Source organism: Rhincodon typus, chromosome 50 (genome assembly GCF_021869965.1).
Source record: "Rhincodon typus isolate 14 chromosome 50, sRhiTyp1.1, whole genome shotgun sequence".
Classification (NCBI taxonomy): Eukaryota; Metazoa; Chordata; class Chondrichthyes; order Orectolobiformes; family Rhincodontidae; genus Rhincodon; species Rhincodon typus.
Genome location: NC_063381.1, coordinates 2,897,183 through 2,904,844, shown reverse-complemented (window position 1 = coordinate 2,904,844; position 7,662 = coordinate 2,897,183).

Genomic DNA, 7,662 nt, shown 5'->3' with positions numbered 1-7,662 from the left:
GTACTTTACAAGAATTAATATTTATTACAGATAAGTAAAAGCTAATCACAAGTAAACCATCAATGTATGGGTCTACTGGTAACATTCTAATTCTATCTTAAAAAGCCAGCACAAAGGCTCAGACACAACTTCCCAAACAAAAAAGAATATTGGCTTTATTCGTGGAGGGGGAAATAACCCTGTGAAACACAGTTCAATAGCATCACTCCAAAAGGGTTCATTAAGATGACTCTTCTGGCTGTTGGCGACATTTTGTCCTTCAATGGCCTTTCTCCAGTCTCACTTCCTTTCAGAGGTATGGTTCCCTATTGCCAACGTTTGTTGGTCACTGCTTAAGGGCAGTGACCTTACAGCAAGTGATGGGAAGAAAACATATTGCTTTCTTCAGACTTCATACATTTTGGTGCACCACCTCACTCCGCCAGATGCCTTCAGAGCTCTCCCTGTATCGTTCATACCCACAAGCTGCCAAGGAACCAAACACTGAGTTGCTGGAAGGCTCATGAACTTTGACATCCAAGACCGACCAAGTTGCACAAACCAATGAGTGAATTGTTGAAGGCCAAATCCCATTCTCCATATCCCTGCTACCTGCCAGTGGTCTGCAAACAGCTCCCCCCATTATTCAAGATAAGCACCAGTGTAAACACCACTTGCAATGAGTTTCAGTCACTTGTTTATTTTTAAAAGATGAAACTTAGAAAAACATGTGGCCCTGTAAACCATATCAATGCAACATTTCAACTGGGGAATTGGGTACGAATCTGTTTTCCTGACTGCATTTACCTTCATGTAGAATGTACAGAATCTAATTGATCCAACCAGTTTAGGAACTGACAGGAGTGACAAACTCCAGCTTCGACTAGTTTTAATCAAGTGATTCCCCCATCATATCTCAAATCACTGTTTCCACCTGAACGCATTTCCCTGGGCTGAAACAATAAGGTAGCTGGGTCTGATTCTCCCATGCCCACATCATGCCCAGTTAATGTAATACATTCTGATCTCAACATTGCCACAGAAGGCGTGGAAGCCAAGTCATTGACTTTTGTAGAATGCAGCTGAATCACCATTAGGACACGAGGCTTTGTTGTCTTATAAATTTCTGACATCAATGTGGTGCACATATGGATTTTTTCTACCACTCGGCATTTTGGGCTAAAGATAGAAAGATAGAACAAAAACAGAAGTTACTGGAAAAGCTCACAGGTCTGGCAGCATCTGTGAAGAAAACATCAGAGTTAACGTTTTGAGTCCAGTGACCCTTCCTCAGATAGAAACTGCGAGTAGTAGTCAGCAGGTCAACCCTTGTAGCATGCTCTGCCATTTGAAACAATCATGACTGATCCTTTAACTGAAAGCATATTCCCACTTTCCCTGCATACCTTTTGATGACTTTAATGTCCAAAATGGTATCAAGCTCTTTCTTGAACATTCTTTCTCTCAAATCACCATTTCTTTTCTCTCACTTCCCATCTCTCTCTCTCTTTCTCACCCTGACCTGACCCCCACTCTCTCTCTCTTTCTTATGCCTTTTCACTTTTCCTGAGTCATCTGTCTGTCTCTTTCAAAACCCTCCCCGCCTTTTCTCTGGTCTTGTCACTCCATCTTGCCCCATCTCTCTCACCCCATCTCTGCCTTTCTCTCACCCAAACTCACAGTGACAATAAAGGATATTCTATCCTATCACCATTTCTGTATCTCTCACATCATCTGTCTCTCACACACTGTGTCACTATCTCTTACATCCCATCTCTCTTTTAGCCTCTATCTCTCTTCCTTGTCTCTTTGATTTTGTCTCTCTCTCTATCTCTCTCTCTCTCTCTCTCTCTACACCTCAGTCTTTATCTATCTACCTCTCTCTCTCTCTACACCTCAGTCTTTATCTGTCTACCTCTTTCTCTCTCTCTCATCTTATCTTTTTCTCTATGACTGTCACTGCCTAAGCCCATCTTTCCTCCTCTTGCTGCTATAGTGTTTGTAACAAGGTCAAGGTCAGCCAGGAGGACCTCTTGGATTATGAGTTCCCTGGTTGGGGCTGTTAATCTGGTCCAATCAGGGAGCTCTGGCTGACAGATATAAACATGAGTGTCAGTGTTTCTCTTCACTCTGAGAACTAGCTCTGAGGAAGAGGGAGCAGTGTCAAGGACAACGCATGTGTAAAGAAAGGGTGATTTGGTGATGGGATACTGGCCTCTGTGGAGTTATTTCAGTTGTGATGAGAGAGAAAAAAATGTCCCTGAAGAAATTTGCTTGTAACAGTCATCTTTGAGTTGGGGTAAGCATTTCTGCCACCATACCATTATTTTGGAAGTTTGACCCATTTGATCCTGCCGTCAAAGACTGGTCCCAGTATGTTATCTTTGAAGGTGTTATCTTTGTTCCAGGCAAATGACACTGGGGCAGATGAAAAGCAATGAGGAATTCACCTGACAGCTTATGGACCAGCAGTTTTTTTGTTATGAGGAGCCTAACTTTACCTGAGGGACCAGATACAAAAGCCTTTCAAGAGTTGACAGATTTAGTGAAGGAATGTTACGACCCTAAGCCTCATCTAATTCTGAGATTTTATTGATTTTACTCAGCAGTTTGAGATCCAGGGGAACATGTCTGGATTTTTGAAGGGATTAAGATGAGGCAGAGGCATGTGACTTTGGTTTAGCCCTTTATGAGGTGCTCAGAGACTGTTTGGTATTTGGGATTAATGATGTGTCCATGCAAAAGTGCCTTCTAGCTGAAGCCCAAATGACCTTTAAACAGGCACTACAATTGGTTTTCGCATTAGAAAATGCAGCAAGTGGACCTTATGGGTTACGGAGTATGCCAATGGAAGTGGACACCCTTGCCAGTCTGACTGAGCTTAAAGGAGTCTATTTGAGTGAAGGCAATGGCATAGCCTAACTCAGGACATATCCTGAACAGAGGGACTCTAGGTTAGCCCACAGCAAAACCCCAAAACAAAGCCAAGCCTCAGGCAAACGATTAACAGTTTCTTCAGCATCTGGGCTGGCAAGCCATTGGAATTGTTGCTGGTATGCAGGCTTGAGAGAGCAAAAGAGTTCCACTAGGCCTGAGTTGAGTAAGAGAACTGATAGGCTGGTATCCAGGAGAGGGCACACCCTGGAAAGACCACTATTATCTGGCTTGGAACAGCTAAATTGCTTAGCAACATTCAAATCTGAACCAATCAAAATAAACGTCTAGTTGAATGGTCAACTGGTTCTAATGGAGGTTGATAACAGAACAGCTATTATCAGCAATTGCAGAACCAGTCTTTCATAAAATTCGCTCTGGACTCCAAACCATAAGTTTGCATAAGACCTTGCCTCAACAGAGAACCTATACCAAGGAACCTTCCCACATTAAGGATACAACTTTGATTCTGGTCTCGTATTTGAATCAGCTGGTTCAGTTATCACTGACTGTTGTAAAAGACTCGTACCCAAGCCTGATTGGGTGAAATGGGTTGAGAAAGATTCAACTTGATTGGATTAACATCTCTTGATTAGGAACTGGCTGCCTGAGTGAAGTCCTGTTTAAATGCCCGGAAGATTTTCAGGAAGGTCTAGGGCTTAACAAAGGAACCAAGGCCACTTTGCATGTTGACCAAGAAACAATTCCACAATTCTGCAATGATACTTCTTTGTGGCATTAAACACCCTGTATAATCTTTGTAGTTTTCCTTCACAGCTTCAAGTGACAATAAAGCACTTGACTCAGTTTTCCAAGTCACTGTGTTCAGTGTAATGGTGCATTTTGTATCATCACCAACAGGACAAATCTTCTGAACTCAGACTATAGTTTTCCTGATTAACCCATTCAGAGATGTTCCTCAATGATGGAAGAGCCCAGTACATCAGTGCAAAAGATAAGGGTGATACAGAATTTGGCACACACTGTCAGTAAGGCTGAAGGATTTCCAGAGAATTGAGTTTATTAGAAAGAGTTATCACGAGAATTTGGAGACTCCCCCACAGGCCTATGGGTGAAGAATTCAGGTTTGTTCATTCAGTCATGTTCCTGCCCATTTATCATAAGGATGCATTATGATATATCAGGTAGAGGGAAAACCTCATTTGATTATTAAAGCCTTGTACCCTTGATACTCACATCATATTTTGAAAATGCAATTTAGTTGGGTGTTAGTGAATTGTGAGGGACCATTACCAAAAATGAAACCAGGACATCACTACCTCCTTACCATTGTAGATGCAACAACCTAATTTGTAGAAATTATCCCTTTAAGGATGGTTACAGTTAAGGTGGTCGCGAAAAAGTTAACTCAGTTTTTATTTTCTCACTCATCATGGACTGCCAATTGATACACACTGTGATCAGGTTTCTAACTTTGCATTTGAAGTTTTCACAGACATCATCAGCAATTTGTTAACAAAGCAATCAATATCAACTGCATCTCATCTGCAAACCAAGGGAAATTTGGAGATGTATCATCAGACTCTCAAAACTGTTAGAAAGGCATAAATAGCACAGGACAGGGATAAGGGATAATATTTCTTCATGTTTGCTGCCAGAGATTCCCTCAATTAATATCTTGGAATTTGCTCATTTGCATTGATTATGAGAATGAGATTAAAAGTCCATTATCGTACTGATGATTTCAGGGGGCTTTTAATAGCAGTTAAGTGATGCAGGCAGTTGACCATTTTGTAGAAATTTTTAGTTAATTGAAATATGGAGCATTAATTAATTATCCACAGAAAGAACATACATGCTTGTTTCCTTTCCTCTGTTTTAATTCCTGGTGTGATACAGTTAGATGAGATCTCATGCGACACGGGAAATACCAAACATGGAATGCTAATTTAATGCAATTCTCAACAATTTCTTTTTCAACTAAAAGGAGGACAAATCCTCAATATTGTATGACATACCTGTGTTTACAGAAACACTCACAGGAGTAGATGGGGTACCATTTGAAGGTCTCATAAGGGAAAATTGAAGAATGGGCAGATAAACATTCAGGAATTAGAATGTTTCAAATGTTGGTATTGTTTTCTTTGCTAGTGAAATCTCTGAGAGCCAAAAGCGGCGGGCTATACAAGGTAGTTAGGAGTGATAACAGATTACTTAACTGAGAGATAACTGTGTCAAAGGAAACATCATCAGTCACGTCAGATAAATGTATTAAAATGGCATAATCTCAGGGGAGAGCATAAAGACAAACAAGTATATCAAGTGGTAAGAATAGTGTATGGTGACTGAGCAATTGGAGAGAAGCAGAAGGAGAGATAAATATTTCTCAAAGTGAATCTCCAACAAATTGCTTTGCCAATGCAGGAATATTGGACATGGACAAATAGGTACTGTCTTCTCCTTTTAAGAGTAAGGGCAACGGGAGAATTTTGTCAGATTCCATATGAATTCTAACGTTATCTCTTGAGATCTAAATGTTCTACGTTAGCTGGGCATGATGTGGACCTAACTACCTTATGTTTGAGCCCAGTGAAACACGTTCACATTGAAACAGTGATTTGATACGTGCTGGGGAATCACTTGATTGAAACTAGTCAAAGCTGGAGTTTGTCACTTCTATCAGTTCCTAAACTAATTGGATCAATTAGATTCTGTACATTGTACATGAAGATAAATGCAGTCAGGAAAACAGATTTATAACCAATTCCCCAGCTGAAAGGTTGTATTGATATGCTTTCCAGGGCTACATTTCTTTCTAAGTTTCACCTTTAAAAAATAAGTCACTGAAACTCATTGCAAGTGGTTTTACACTTGTGCTTATTTTGAACAATAGGGAGAGCTGCTGCAGATCACTGGGAGGCAGCGGGTGGATGAAAAATGGCATTTGGCCTTCAACAAGTCGCTGATTGGCTTGTGCAATTTGACCAGTCTTGAATGTCAAAGTTCATGAGCCTTCCAGCAACTCAGTGTTTGGTTCCTTGGTATCTTGTGGATGTGAACGATACAGGGAGAACCTTGAGGACTGTTGGAGGGGTGTTGTGGTGCACCAAATGCATGAAGTCTGAAGAAAGCAATGTATTTTCTCCTCAGCACTTGCTGTAAGATCAGTGCCTTTAAGCAGTGACCAACAAACGTTGACAATAGGGTACCGTACCTCTGAAAGGAAGTGAGACTGGAGAAAGGCCATTCAAGAACAAAATGTCACCATCAGCTAAAAGGGACATCTTACTGAACTCTTTTGGAGTGAAGCTATTGAAGTGTGGTTCACAGGGTTATTTTCCCCTCCACAAATAAAATCAATGTTCTTTTTTGTTTGGGCAGTTGCGTCTGCAAGCTTTTTATGATAGAATTAGAATGTTATCAGTAGACCCATATGTTCATAGTTCATAGCTGTTTACTTGTGATTGGCATTTATTTATCTGTAATAAATACTAATTCTTGTAAAGTACAGGGAAATTGTCAGAGTTTTCTGTGAACTTGATGCCAACCAACAGGTGATTTATGGAATTTGCATGCTTTCATTAAACTATTAATTTTTCTGATGATCCCCACCCAACCCTCAGTGTAATTGGGTGCAAGGATCAGAGCACTTTCCCAAGTGAGTCGAGACGATATGAATCAATGTGAATCCATTATGTGGGGAATAGATCACTCATGCTTTTTCCCATCTCGTCCTTCAGGGGGTGCTCCGACTCACATGAATCCCCATTTAGAGACAGTGTGTTTTAGCTCAGTGTTCGAGATAAGTATGGCATTTATGGACTGGAAATAATACCACCCGCTTCTTGGCTGCTTCTCTCCATTTTTTTTATATCTGCACTAATCAAGCAACTTGTGCAACCAGAAATTTCAAAGCGTCCTTGATCAGATGCCTAAACTTGGATAGTGTTGCCAAATAAAGCGGCATGGTGGTTCAGTGGTTAGCACTACTGCCTTACTGCACCAGGGACCTGGGTTTGATTCCAGCCCTGGGTGACTGTCTGTGTGGAGTTTGCACATTCTCCCTGTGTCTGCGTGGTTTTCCTGCGGGTGCTCTGGTTTCCTGCCACAGTCCAAAGTTGTGCAGGTTAGGTGGATTGGCCTTGCTAAATTGCACATAGTGTTCAGGGATGCGTACATCAGGTGGGTTATAGGGGAATGGGTCTGGTTGGGATGCTCTGAGTGTTGGTTTCCACACTGTAGGGATTCTATGAAAATAAATAAAGGCATTTGTACAAGAACTAAATTCCGCAGAATAAGTTCAATGTCTCTACATATTTTGATGGCTTCAGTTAGATAATCTCTTCTAACACTGTAACGTATGAAATTTATAATGTAGTCCATCCATAGAAGTACAAAGCTGCTGGAAATAGAGAAGAGTAAAATAATTGACTTCATTCTATTCTCTATCTCTGTGGCTGTGGTTCCCTCCTTTATTCTGATCCCTCAGTCGCTTACGAATTCAACTGGCTACTACAATGTACTTGACTTTCAGTGTGTTGAGCAAAAGAATTAATATAAATGGGAGCAAAGAGGTTTATAAACTTGTTCAACAAGTCAAAACCCCTCCACCCTGACTCAGTCCAACAGCTTTCCTTAAGGTTACATTTCAAGCGCACATTGTTCACCATATTCCAAGGTCCATATATAAAGTAGATAGGCACATTCTTAAAGCAGAACAGAATACAGACTCAGAGATAGTAGGAACTGCTGGTGCTGGAGTCTGAAATAACAAGGTGTAGAGCTGGC